At 48.0% G+C, this 13,050-nt stretch overlaps 1 non-coding gene across 1 annotated transcript; it reads left to right on the forward strand.

Moving 5' to 3' along the window:
• The first annotated feature begins 12,270 nt into the window (after positions 1–12,270).
• Positions 12,271–12,375, forward strand: LOC126093532 (U6 spliceosomal RNA). Its single transcript, XR_007521673.1, has one exon. It is a non-coding gene; the product is annotated as a U6 spliceosomal RNA (small nuclear RNA).
• The last annotated feature ends 675 nt before the right edge of the window (positions 12,376–13,050 follow it).

A 13,050-nucleotide genomic window follows, 5' to 3' on the forward strand; every position in this document is an offset into this window, starting at 1 on the left:
GAAGGCCATCCACACGAGTGCAGGAAAGGTTATGCTGGCGTTCTTCTTTGACCAATATGGCCAATTCTGATTCACTTCCTGCAGCACGGGACAACAGTGAATGCTCAGCGTTACTCGCAAACCTTGACCACCCTTCGCCAAGTGATCAAATCAAAACGACCAGGCAGTCTCACCCCTGGGTTCATTCTGCTCCACGGCCAACACAGTCGCGACACCTGCAGAAATTAAAATGGGAGATTCACGGTCACCATCCATACAGTCCGCACCTCGCTCCCTGTGATGACGCAATTTCTGGTGCCCTTAAGAAGGCTCTGAGGGGCAAACGATTGAACTCGGACGACGACGTCCAACTGTTCGTACGGAACTGGTTAACATCGCAGCCCTGGGAATTTTATGAGACAGCCATTCACCACCTTGTGTCACAGTGGGACAAGTGTCTCGACAGCTAGGGTCAATAGTTCTAACATACAAGTTCTGGTTTCTGTAATTATGCCTCCGGCTCATTTCTTTTTGAACGCCCCTTATATTTTAATCAATGTAAATATAAATGAGAGTATGCAGAAGGCAGTGGGCAGGCATACGTCGAACGATCGCTATAGAAGGCTCTGAGTCATCTCGAATGCGAACGCGCATTAGTTGACGTGGCCGGATGTAGGTGGGAGTGCCACAAGCGCGGGAAAGTGAGAGGCTTCTAGTGCCTTCTAGAGCAGTTTCAGCCTAGTAATACCGTTCCCTTATCAGAAAGCACACGGGATTGTGAATGCTGATGGGAAACCCCCCTGTAGAACTTGGATGGCGATATTGCGAGATATCGGCGTCGAGAGAAAGCAGTCCCACTTGTTCTTAATCCTTCAGCTTCAGAAAAATATATTTTAAATCCAATATAAACCCTGTAATTGAGGACAGAGCTTAAGAAAACGATCTCCTCTCTTACATGCTAATTTCTTTCATTAGTTTATAAAATGTGCAACTACGTGATTACTCATCGATGCGAAGGTACGAATAAAATGGAGCTGAGCGCTGGTTTTGGCGTTGGCGCTTTCGTTCTAGAGAATCGCTACGGGTCCTTCATTTTGGACAGACCAGTATGTGATCGCCCCAATGAAATGCTAATTTTGTTCGATCAGGAGGTACTTTTACAGTACAAATGGCTTTCCAGGCACAGCAGCTGAGTAGCGACAGGTTATTCCGCAATTTAATACGCCAGTAAAAGCGTACACGAGACAGTGATTTTGATTATGTGATACGAAGTCTGATTGGAACTGTGACGAACTTGAGAACGACGGCAGAACCGCACACCGCGACCAAGGTGCGCTCTCATCGCCACGGGTAAGTGACCTCTTGCACGGTTCGGCAGATTGTTCCAGAAGGGGCTGACGTATACTGCACGGTTCTGAAGGATAGAGCCTAATTCATTGTGAAGATAATTTATGAACATAAACGAGAGACGTGCCACGGTAAGGCGCGTAAGCAAAGACGTCATCCTGATACTCTGTCATTTGTGTGCTCTCGGATTAACTACAGGTGCCAAACAATACTGTAATAGCAATCCCTTGCAGTTGTAACATCTGCTTTGTTGGAGAATACTGTGCCTCTGAATTATATTTTATTTATCACGGTAGGTCCCTTTTCTTATTTGCTGCAACACCCTTTTTCATTGCAATATTACTTGGTTGATCTGTTGCTTCCCAAGATTGTTTACAGTAAGTAGCATCGAGAGCGGGAGAGCAGGACAGTCTTTGAGAGCCAAACATCTTCGAGAAATGTGAAGGTCGTGGTCTGTGGTACTTACGACATTATGTGGACGTTAGCCCGCTGTGCGCCCTATTTAATACAATCTATGTGGTACCGAGGCTCCAAATGACTAACCACTGGCACCGATAAATTAATAATAGTATGCAACTCATGTTATGTAGCAGTCCAGCAATCGGACTGGTGATGATGGTAGTCAGGTCGAACAAATCGCAGAGTAATAAACTGCCCCACCGACCCCGCTGACTTTCAAGCTGTCAGGTTCTTTTGCTTAGAACACGACCGGTTTCGGGCTCTTGTACACCCATCTTCCGGTATCGTACTGAAAATAACAAGAGACGGGAGATCATTTTTACACGCAGCAATACACATAAAATAAATCCATAAAAGAAGTAAAAAACCACAGGCCGGTCTAGGTGCTGTAAAACCCAAGACAGTACCAAAGTGACACCACATAGTACTACAGACGACTGCCTGGGTAAAGAAATACGCAACGAAGATCAGGACACGTACACCTGGTGCCGTGAAGCCGAGCGCCGCGGTGGACGAGTACAGGATGCGGTGTGAGCAAGCGGAGGAGGAAGCGAACTGGTATACCAGAGAGTCTAAAGTGCTGAAATGTGTCTGCGGAAAGAAGAACGCGGCCGTTCACAATCTGAATTAGAGATTTACATATAAAATGAAAAATAAAAAAAAGAAACATTATATAGGGAGTAACACGAAAAACGTTAAAAGTGCATTATGCGTGATAAAGGAACGTGTTGAACTGGACGGTACAGAACTGTACTAAAACTGAGTGAAAGCTGGCGACATAAAATTTATGTATAAACTGTAAAACACAATGAAACTTTCCTTTTACGAGAGTGGCACGCAAGTTTTAATTTAGTGAGGATGGAGAAAAATTGCGTCACGTAATTTTAACCTCGGATAGCTGATGCCAGTAGGAACCAAAATTACGAATGTTGTGTAGGTCGACAACGCACAGTTTTTAAAGTAAAGAAACTTGGCGCCACGTGCTCCGATCGGCCACACAACAGCCCTGTTGCCGGCTGCTCTGGGCGACGCTGACCGCTGGCGCTTTGCCTGACAGAGACCGCGATGTGTCCGAGCCGGCCCGCACGCTGGGTGCGCCGGCCTTCCACACTCGGGGCGAATCCGCCGGGCTCCACCCGTTGTAGTTGCACGATAAGACGTACCGGGAACAAACCCGCCAACAGCTGTTAGTTCGGGTACAGAAAGTCCTTTACAAATTGTGTCAGCTCGGAAAATTGCCTTTTTTTTGCAACTAGGACATTGTTTACTCAAAGCAGGTGTCATTGCCCTGATGTGATTGACGGCATGTTGAATGCGATCCATTAATTCATCTTTGTTTCTGGGTGGTCTGCGTCCGGGTGGGTGAACCAGAACCTTAAACAATGCCCACAGGAAAAAGTCCGCTGGCGTGAGGTCTGGTGATCGCGGGGGCCATGTCCTACGAGCACCTATGCCAGCTACCCGCCCGTCGAAGAGTTCATTTAGATACGTGCGCAAACTACGATTGTTATGTGCTGGCGCCCCATCGTGCTGCAACCCCATGCGTAGCCGTGTGTCGAGGGGAACACCTTTCAGCACGTACGGTACAGTTTCTTGCCAAAAAAAAAAAAAAAAAAAAAAAAAAAAAAAAAAAAAAAAAAAAAAAAAAAAAAAAAAAATTAAGAAAAAAAAATTGACGGTAATTTGCAGCGGTAAGTTGAGGAATTAGACGGACCGACGGACGTTCGTATGAATGAGCCGACAACCATAACGCTGCTCGTCAACCAACGAACGGGAACAGAGCAATCCCACGGCCACTCGGAGCGCGTGGCGCCAAGTTTCCGTAGTTTAAAAATGTTGCGCTGTCGATATACACAACATTAGTAATTTTGGTTCCTACTGGCTTCACCTATCCACGGTTAAAATTTAGTGACACACTTTTTCTCCGCCCTGTGTGTGGCGACGTGTAACAACACGCCACAGCCATTAGTTACAAGAACATACACTCGTGCCACTCCTACTTACAAGCATCTCAAAACTGACCAAAAGGAAAGTAACGGAACCTTACTGTCCACACTGTCGGAAACAATTATGCCAATTAAGATCTAGCAGCCACGGGGAGCACAAAACGTTGCAAGGAGCACCACTTTAAGGAGGGCATAGTCAACGTCCGCTGCAAAGAACATTTCACGGAGTAACGCCACTTTGTGATGTGTGCGAACGGCATTGACCGCGTGGCTATGCTATTAAGTTTGAAGAGCTGCCGTGGCCAGGAGGAGGGGGGCCGTGCAAACAGGGAGGAAGCCGACCCCGCCAACTGGCTTCCACCTCTCAGTACACCTCCACCCAGGAGACAGACGTCGCACCTGGCCGGTTCAGTGGAACTGTATCAGAGGTGCGCCCGCAGGTAGCGTCAGACAGAAAAAGGGGGGCAACCGCATCAGACGCAGGCAGGGGGGAAGGTCGGCGTCCGTAGGTGGTCGCTAACTGGAGGTGGAAGTGGGGGGAGACGTCGCGCCGACCGGCGGCAGGGCGTCACAGGGCAGAGGCGGGATGGAGGCAGTCATCACGAGGGGTACGGCGTTGTTCTTCCGTTTCCTGCAGCCACCGTGTGAGGTGGGCGGGCGGCTGCCTTCCGACATGCGGTCAGGCGGCAGAAAAGCGGAAGTCGGTATGGCTGCATCACCGACAACCGTGGGGCCCGGGCAGACGGCACTGCCTCCGCGTGCTACGGCGGTGCAGCAGAGGCAGGCAAATCGTCCGCCGCGTCGTCGAGAGGAGCGGATGCCGGCGGCGCCGGCTGGTCGGGGGCGGCCGCAGCAGGCAGCAGGCAGCAGGCAGCCCCGCCGCGGGCGCGTGCGGCGGGGGGAACACGGTCGCCGTCTGAACCACTCTACGTCGGAGACATTCAGAACGGGCGCGGCCTTCCTGGCCACAACCTGAACAGGTGCGCGGCTGGCCGTCGTACAGACGACAGCCCTGCAGCCGGCAATAACCGAGTAGGAAGGCACGTGTTTCCCGACTTCAGTTTTTATGTTAGGGACAACACTGAGGGCGCGGTAGGTTTCGAACGTCTTCCACGTATAGTCAACCTGACTGACGACGTTGCCGTAAGACTTAAAGGCGGCCACCACAACGTCCGACGGTACCTCAAACGGGATTTCGAAACCTTTCAACGCACGGAGGCCGAGACTAGCGTGATCAAACACGACAGTCCCTGTACTGCCGTCAGAGCGTCGCAACTCGAGACCGTCATCGCGTCGGCGCACAGCGCGTCATTCGCCAGCTTTATGTACACACTAGTACTGAGGTTCGGAAAACGAATTCCGAGAATATCTTGTGGCGGGAGACGCATTTCACTCCGTATAAAACGTTCAACTTCGTACACCTTTGGTCGTTCGTGATCCAAAGGAACAGATAATTTGATCGTGGCTCTGTGGTGGGAAAACGCGACTCGTAAGACAAGCCGCTACGCGGAAGTAAACAAACGGCCGCTACCTAGCAAGCAGCACAACAGGCGTGCACGCCTCACACTGCCGAAGGCAGACCCGACGCTTCGCTGGTTTTCTTTTCCTTTTTTTTTCTATTTCAATCCCTCACAACGGGGACTGGCTGGCAGCGGACAAAAACCGTTCTTCAGCGAAAGGTTACGAAAACAGTATTTAAAAGTGGTTAAAACGTATAAAAGGTGACAATAACACATGATTTCGTAAAAGAATACATAGGTGAACGACAGTGAAGATATTTACACAAAAACAAGTGACAATAAACGAGGATTTGTAAAATACACATAGATGGAAAACCCTGGTGGTTTTTAAAACTTGTTCGACGATTTTATATTAGAGTTAAAATAAAGTCACTCTCGAACGTGGATGGTGCCACGATGGAATGGTTACACGAAAATATTGTCACGATCAACGTGTGATGATGGGTATGAGCACGGGGGCCCTGTAGTACTGCAGGTAGCAACTAGAACTCAGCAACACGGATGAAGGATTAAAGAGAAAATGAGAGGATGGTGTGAGGCGGAGCGTTGTGTCTAGGGTTAAAAAGAGTAGTTTACCTCGGACAGATTTCATCGTTGGGGAGTGGGAGTCGGTTAAAATTCCGGCGGGAGGGGATGGATAATATTACAGCGTATAGTTAGCGCCGGCACGCCAGTCGGGAGCGACAGAGAAGAGACGGCTGTGAGAAGACATCAGCCAATCGCAAACTGACCGACCCCCTTCCAGGAGGACAACGCGACAGCAGCGGCCCCTGCGTGAAGACGACATTAGCGTAGCGCCCGACTGGTGGCGGCCCACTTCGACAGCAGCTTGAACGTTGCCTACGTAGCTCAGTTAGAGATCAGCAGTCACCGCCGTTCAGTTGGCAGACTTTTGTTAGAAGCGGTAGCTAGGATGAGAAGTGTTACTTCCGTTTGTCTATTCTGAAGAAGACTGATTCAGAGTTAAGTATTTGTACTTGTCTTGTTATAATAAAAGTCATTACTCCGAGTTGTTTGACTGTTTCTCGAGCGAACCGAGTGTACGCAGGATTCCTAGACACAAGGCGCGGAGGTGGGCGCAAGGTGGAACGTGGGCGTAGTGGCGCAGCGGGCTACGTGGACTCGAAAGTGGCTGCTGGGACTGGACTTTGCGATCAGTGTGTGAGTCCGATGGTGCTCTGGGAAGAGAAGAAGAAGGCGCGGGAAGTGCACGAGCTGGTACAGGGTGCAAGGCGGTGAAGGTAGGCGGATACGGGAGGCGAGGTCGAGTGCATGCCTCCACAGGATGCGACTTACAGTACTTGGGCGAGGCAGAAGTCCAGCCGGATGAGGGACCCACAGGCGAGGCAAAAAGTAGAAGGATGCAGCCGCTAGTGCGGCCTGCTCATAGTTTTAGTCGGTTTCGGGTTTTGCATCGGATGATAACGAGACATGTGTTTTCTGTCGGCACTTAGTCCTAAATACCTTGCTAGTCAGAGGGATGGGTTAGTTGTAGCGTAGGTGGAGAGATGGGAGTCTGAACGACGCAAACGCCGAGTGATGCAGCCGAAGATAGTGCCTTAGCTTTTCTGCGGATTTACTTGAAGTTTCCACATATATTACACGACTCGATTAGGAGATTCCGGTGGCGTTGGAGAGCGGCAAGGAAGAGTTAAAGGATATGATGGGTGGGGAGGAAGGAGGTGTTGTCAGCATATTGAAGGAGGTATGTTAAGGGTGGTTGTTAACTCGCTAAAAGACACCTCGAAAACTTTGAGCGTCGTTTTTCTGAAACTGTAGATTATATGAATAAGGCGGGACACGTGGTGGCTTATTTTGACACCTATTTCACTGAGTGAAGTTCTGGGAAATCGTTTTATGACACTTGCCGTGACCTGCTCGTCTGTCGGAGTGACGCTGCGCGCGTCCCCCCCCCCCCCCCCGGCCACTTTCCTGTTCACCCTCCCCCCGGTGAGCAGGGGCGAGCAGCGCGCCGCATTATGATAATGGCGCGGCCGGCTCGCTCGCTCGCTAGCAATGTAATTTCGGTGGGCCGGGATGTATTGCGGCGGGCGAGCACGGGCCGGGCAGCGCAGTGCTCGGCTGCGGCCCCCCCTTTCCCCCGCACGCCAGCAACAGCGACACGGTGGCCCTGTACTGCCGCAGGCTTCCGGCAACCCTCGCATCCCAGTAACAGGCCAGCGGCAGTAAGTACGAGCTGACTGTGTATGCGGTCCCAATCCCTCATCAAAGATTTTTTATTCCGTTTCTTTAATTTGTTGCATCTCTAGAAAACTCTGACAGAAGGAGTATATAAATACACCAACTGTGTCCGAGTTGCACGCTTTGGTGCAGAGGGACAGGCAGGGCGCTTGCGGCACGTCTTCTCCTCGCGGCGGGCCACTCGTCTTCACAATACGATCGAGTACCAAGCGTTCACTGCTAGCTAGGGCATAACCACCTATGGTACACTAACATACGCAAACAGCGACAAACGTCGGTAAGCCCCTGCATATCAGCAACACTGACTGGCAACTACCAGCTTCTATTAGAGCCGACCAACAGGCCACAGCAGGGACACCGACGAGCTCGCCCACAGACGCACGAACAATCTGCCAACACTCCCTCACACTGTGCCTCCGGTATATGACCTATCGGACCGATAACAAACCTAACTGTTGCAGGTTGCAGGACGCTGAACGAGGACTCTGTACCAGCACCCAGCGCCAGCCGCCGAGCAGCACAAACGCACTACGCCAAGGTATCGACATGCATGATACCCACTACTAACAAAGCCTATCCTTGCACAACCTATCGCAGGCAGCAAGACAACCGCTACTGCTCTTGCCGCCCGACCGAACTTTCGCAGAGGTTTTTTTCCCTTGGCTCTTGCCTTGGCACTTTTTTTTCCTCTGCCCTTCAAACCGCTACCCTTCGTCAGATTTCGACCAATCTATCTCCAGATGAGCACGTATTAATGGTTAATCCTAACCAGACGTACGCAAACATCGCAGTACCCACATCCTGCGACACCTCACTTTAGTGAATGCTAACCCTTATGCAGAGATGGCAGCAGACCTTTTGTGTTGGCCATCATGCCGGTGTGGGCGTGGAGGGGCTCCACCTCTACTTAAAAAAAGCGTTCAAGTGCGCTCCGTACGCAATTTCTCACGCCACAGAAACGAGTATTTCAGTTTCATTAGAGAAAGGACCTATCGCAGGTCTTTGGCTACAAAAATCAAAAATTTCTTGAGTATGTAAAAGTTTTTGCGACGTTGTCCACTACTGTCTAGCGAGATCCGCAGCTGGGCGCATGGGTTCGCTCTGGCCGTACGGTGGCGTCTCTTAGCTGGCTCACCTGTTTCAGGCGCAAGACAATGTGTACTATTGTGTCTTCAACTCACTTTGTACGTCTCAAGTTAGCTAAATAAATATACCAGTGTCACAAAATGTAAAGGATGAGACTCGTACCTTCTCACTTCACTCCTTCACTCACACAGGGTAAGTAAAGGAAATGTATTTATTATTATTTGTTCAGCATTAGGTCTGTTGTTTTAGGTCAGAGCAGCCGAAACACACGAGCGGCGTTCAGAGGATGGCAGTCGGCAGTGAAAAATTCGGAAACCCATCGTAACTGAAACGCAATACGACAGCTTGTCCAAGTCCATCTTGAGCTCTAATCGAGTAACATTTTACTGCTCGAATTTGTTCGATATTATGTAAAGTATATTTATGAAATTAGAGTTATTGCACGAACAGTGTATTACTGATTTATTGAAAAAAACCTTTTTAGAGTCCTCACCTCTATCACTAAAAGTAGAGCCATTATACAGGGTGTTTCAAAAATGACCGGTATATTTGAAACGGCAATAAAAACTAAACGAGCAGCGATAGAAATACACCGTTTGTTGCAATATGCTTGGCACAACAGTACATTTTCAGGCAGACAAACTTTCGAAATTACAGTAGTTACAATTTTCAACAACAGATGGCGCTGCGGTCTGGGAAACTCTATAGTACGATATTTTCCACATATCCACCACGCGTTGCAATAATATGGCGTAGTCTCTGAATGAAATTACCCGAAACCTTTGACAACGTGTCTGGCGGAATGGCTTCACATGCAGATGAGATGTACTGCTTCAGCTGTTCAATTGTTTCTGGATTCTGGCGGTACACCTGGTCTTTCAAGTGTCCCCACAGAAAGAAGTCACAGGGGTTCATGTCTGGCGAATAGGGAGGCCAATCCACGCCGCCTCCTGTATGTTTCGGATAGCCCAAAGCAATCACACGATCATCGAAATATTCATTCAGGAAATTAAAGACGCCGGCCGTGCGATGTGGCCGGGCACCATCTTGCATAAACCACGAGGTGTTCGCAGTGTCGTCTAAGGCAGTTTGTACCGCCACAAATTCACGAAGAATGTCCAGATAGCGTGATGCAGTAATCGTTTCGGATCTGAAAAATGGGCCAATGATTCCTTTGGAAGAAATGGCGGCCCAGACCAGTACTTTTTGAGGATGCAGGGACGATGGGACTGCAACATGGGGCTTTTCAGTTCCCCATATGCGCCAGTTCTGTTTATTGACGAAGCCGTCCAGGTAAAAATAAGCTTCGTCAGTAAACCAAATGCTGCCCACATGCATATCGCCGTCATCAATCCCGTGCACAATATCGTTAGCGAATGTCTCTCGTGCAGCAATGGTAGCGGCGCTGAGGGGTTGCCGCGTTTGAATTTTGTATGGATAGAGGTGTAAACTCTGGCGCATGAGACGATACGTGGACGTTGGCGTCATCTGGACCGCAGCTGCAACACGGCGAACGGAAACCCGAGGCCGCTGTCGGATCACCTGCTGCACTAGCTGCGCGTTGCCCTCTGTGGTTGCCGTACGCGGTCGCCCTACCTTTCCAGCACGTTCATCCGTCACGTTCCCAGTCCGTTGAAATTTTTCAAACAGATCCTTTATTGTATCGCTTTTCGTTCCTTTGGTTACATTAAACCTCCGTTGAAAACTTCGTCTTGTTGCAACAACACTGTGTTCTAGGCGGTGGAATTCCAACACCAGAAAAATCCTCTGTTCTAAGGAATAAACCATGTTGTCTACAGCACACTTGCACGTTGTGAACAGCACACGCTTACAGCAGAAAGACGAAGTACAGAATGGCGCACCCACAGACTGCGTTGTCTTCTATATCTTTCACATCACCTGCAGCGCCATCTGTTGTTGAAAATTGTAACTACTGTAATTTCGAAAGTTTGTCCGCCTGAAAATGTACTGTTGTCCCAAGCATATTGCAACAAACGGTGTATTTCTATCGCTGCTCGTTTAGTTTTTATTGCCGTTTCAAATATACCGGTCATTTTTGAAACACCCTGTAGGATCACTTCATTGTCTGCCTGTCGGTCACGGCCCCGTTTTCTCACGAACGGGTTGAAGTATGGAGTTGAACTTTATGTGAAATGCTAAGGTCCACGGTCTCCTGGCGGCGTTAAAAGTTTAAGCTTGTAAGTCAACGCTGTCCAAAGATACGACCATTTATGTCACATGTCTTCTGGTCCAGTGTATACCAATTAGGTTCCTTTCAGAGTATGCTGATGCATTAGCTCCATACTTAACAATCGTATACAACCATCGCTCGCAGACAGATCCGTACCCAAAGACTGGAAAGTTGCGCAAGTCACACCAATATTCGACAAAGGTACTAGGAGTGATCCACTAAATAACATGCCCATATCATTACCGACTGTATGCAGCAGGATTTTGGTACGTATATTGTGTTCGAACAATATGAATTACTTCGAAGAAAACGGACTATTGACGCACAGTCAACATGGCTTTAGAAAACATCGTTCTTGTGAAACACAACTAGCTCTTTATTCGCATGAAATGTCGAATGCTATTGAGAAGGAATTTCAGATCGATTCCGTATTTCTGGATTTCCGGAATTCTTTTGACACTGTACCACACGAGCGGCTTGTAGTGAAATTGCATGCTTATGGAATATCGTCTCAGCTATCAGACTGGATTCGTGATTTCCCTTCAGAGGTCACAGTTTGTAGTAATTGGCGGAAAGTCATAGAGTATAACAGAAGTTATTCCTCGCGTTCCCCAAGGTAGTATTATACGCCCTTTGCTTGTACTTATCTATATAAACGAATTAGGAGACAATCTTAGTAGCCGTCTTAGGTTGTCTGCAGATGACGCTGTCGTTTATCGACTAGTAAAGTCATCAAAAGATCAAAACAAATTTCAAAACGATTTAGAAAAGATATCTGAATGGTGCGAAAATTGGCAGTTGACCCTAAATAACGAAAAGTGTGGTCCGTTAAACTTCGGTTACATGATAAATCAGTCAAATCTAAAGGCCGTAAATTCAACTAAATACCTAGGAATTACAATTATGAATAAGTTAAATTGGAAGAAAATGTTGTGGGGAAGGCTAACCGATGACTGCGTTTCATTGACAGGACGCTTAGAGAATGTTACAGATCTACTAAGGAGACTGCCTACACTACGCTTGCCCGTCCACTTTTAGAATACTGCTGCGCGGTGTGGCATCCTTACCAGGTAGGACTGACGGAGTACATCGAAAACGCTCAAAGAAGGCCAGCACGTTTTGTATTATCGCGAATATGGGAGAGAGTGTCACAGAAATGATAGAGGATCTAAGCTGGACATCATTAAAAGAAAGACGTTTTTCGTTGCGACGGAATCTTCTCACGAAATTCCAATCACCAACTTTCTTCTCCGAATGCGATAGTATTTTGTCGACACCGACCTACATAGGAAGAATCGATCACCACGATAAAATAAGGAAATCAGAGCGCGTACGGAAAGATACAAGTGTTCGTTCTTTCCGCGCTCTATACGAGATTGGAATAATAGAGAATTGTGAAGGTGGTTCGATAAACCCTCTGCAGGCACATAAATGTGATTTGCAGAGAATCCATGTAGATGTAGATTTTTTGATACCAGCAAGCTGATTCATCAAAATCATTAGATGACTTGCCTATATAAATGTAGCGCCTGAAGAACTGGCTCCGGCGGAACATATACCAAAATTGGGAGAGAGAGTACAGAGAACATCGGCAGGGCCCCTGCGCAAGGATGACACGCAAAATCGAGCAGAATTAAAAACAAAAAACAAAAAGGTTCTTGCGTAACACGCCTGCCTGGAAACCGAGAGGTCATGGGACAGAATCTCCGGCGGATGATGGATGTTTGAGTCTTAGTCTACACTTCTCAACGTGTTGACAAGTCATGAGGAACAACACGATTCGGGTTTCAAATTAAACTGTAGGCGCCCTTTCGCCGGTCTGATAAACGGGGTAGGGTTGGGAGTACACAAGTCGCCCAAGTGGCTGCCACCGAGCCAGCGAACCGCACTACATTACTACCGTTATTATTACTGTTATTAACATCTGTATGCAAAACTATCTTAGCACCATCCGCTTCAATAGGGTAGACTGTATGGGTGCACAGTTTTTTTTTCTTTTTGTTTTTCTTTAATCTAATTTGTACGTTGTTACAAACTGCAACACCTTCTAAACTTTTCACGCTAATTAAGGCCTTATAAGCAAGATCTTTTCCGGAGGTACTTCTGACCTAAAAGTGATTCTGGTAGCTGTAGTCAAAGGTTTTGCTTAATTGTTCCTTTTTCGTTCTTGTTGGGATATTTCCAAAGAAACCTTCGTCCCCTAACATGTTTAACCGATAAGCGAAAGAGCAGTTTTCATAGACACAGCTTTAAATTTTTTTAATACATCGAAATATTTTTTAGTAATTGTAATCCCTGGTTTGCCCCTTGGGGCCTGAAT

The sequence above is a fragment of the Schistocerca cancellata genome, chromosome 7 (assembly GCF_023864275.1).
Source record: "Schistocerca cancellata isolate TAMUIC-IGC-003103 chromosome 7, iqSchCanc2.1, whole genome shotgun sequence".
Taxonomy (NCBI): domain Eukaryota; kingdom Metazoa; phylum Arthropoda; class Insecta; order Orthoptera; family Acrididae; genus Schistocerca; species Schistocerca cancellata.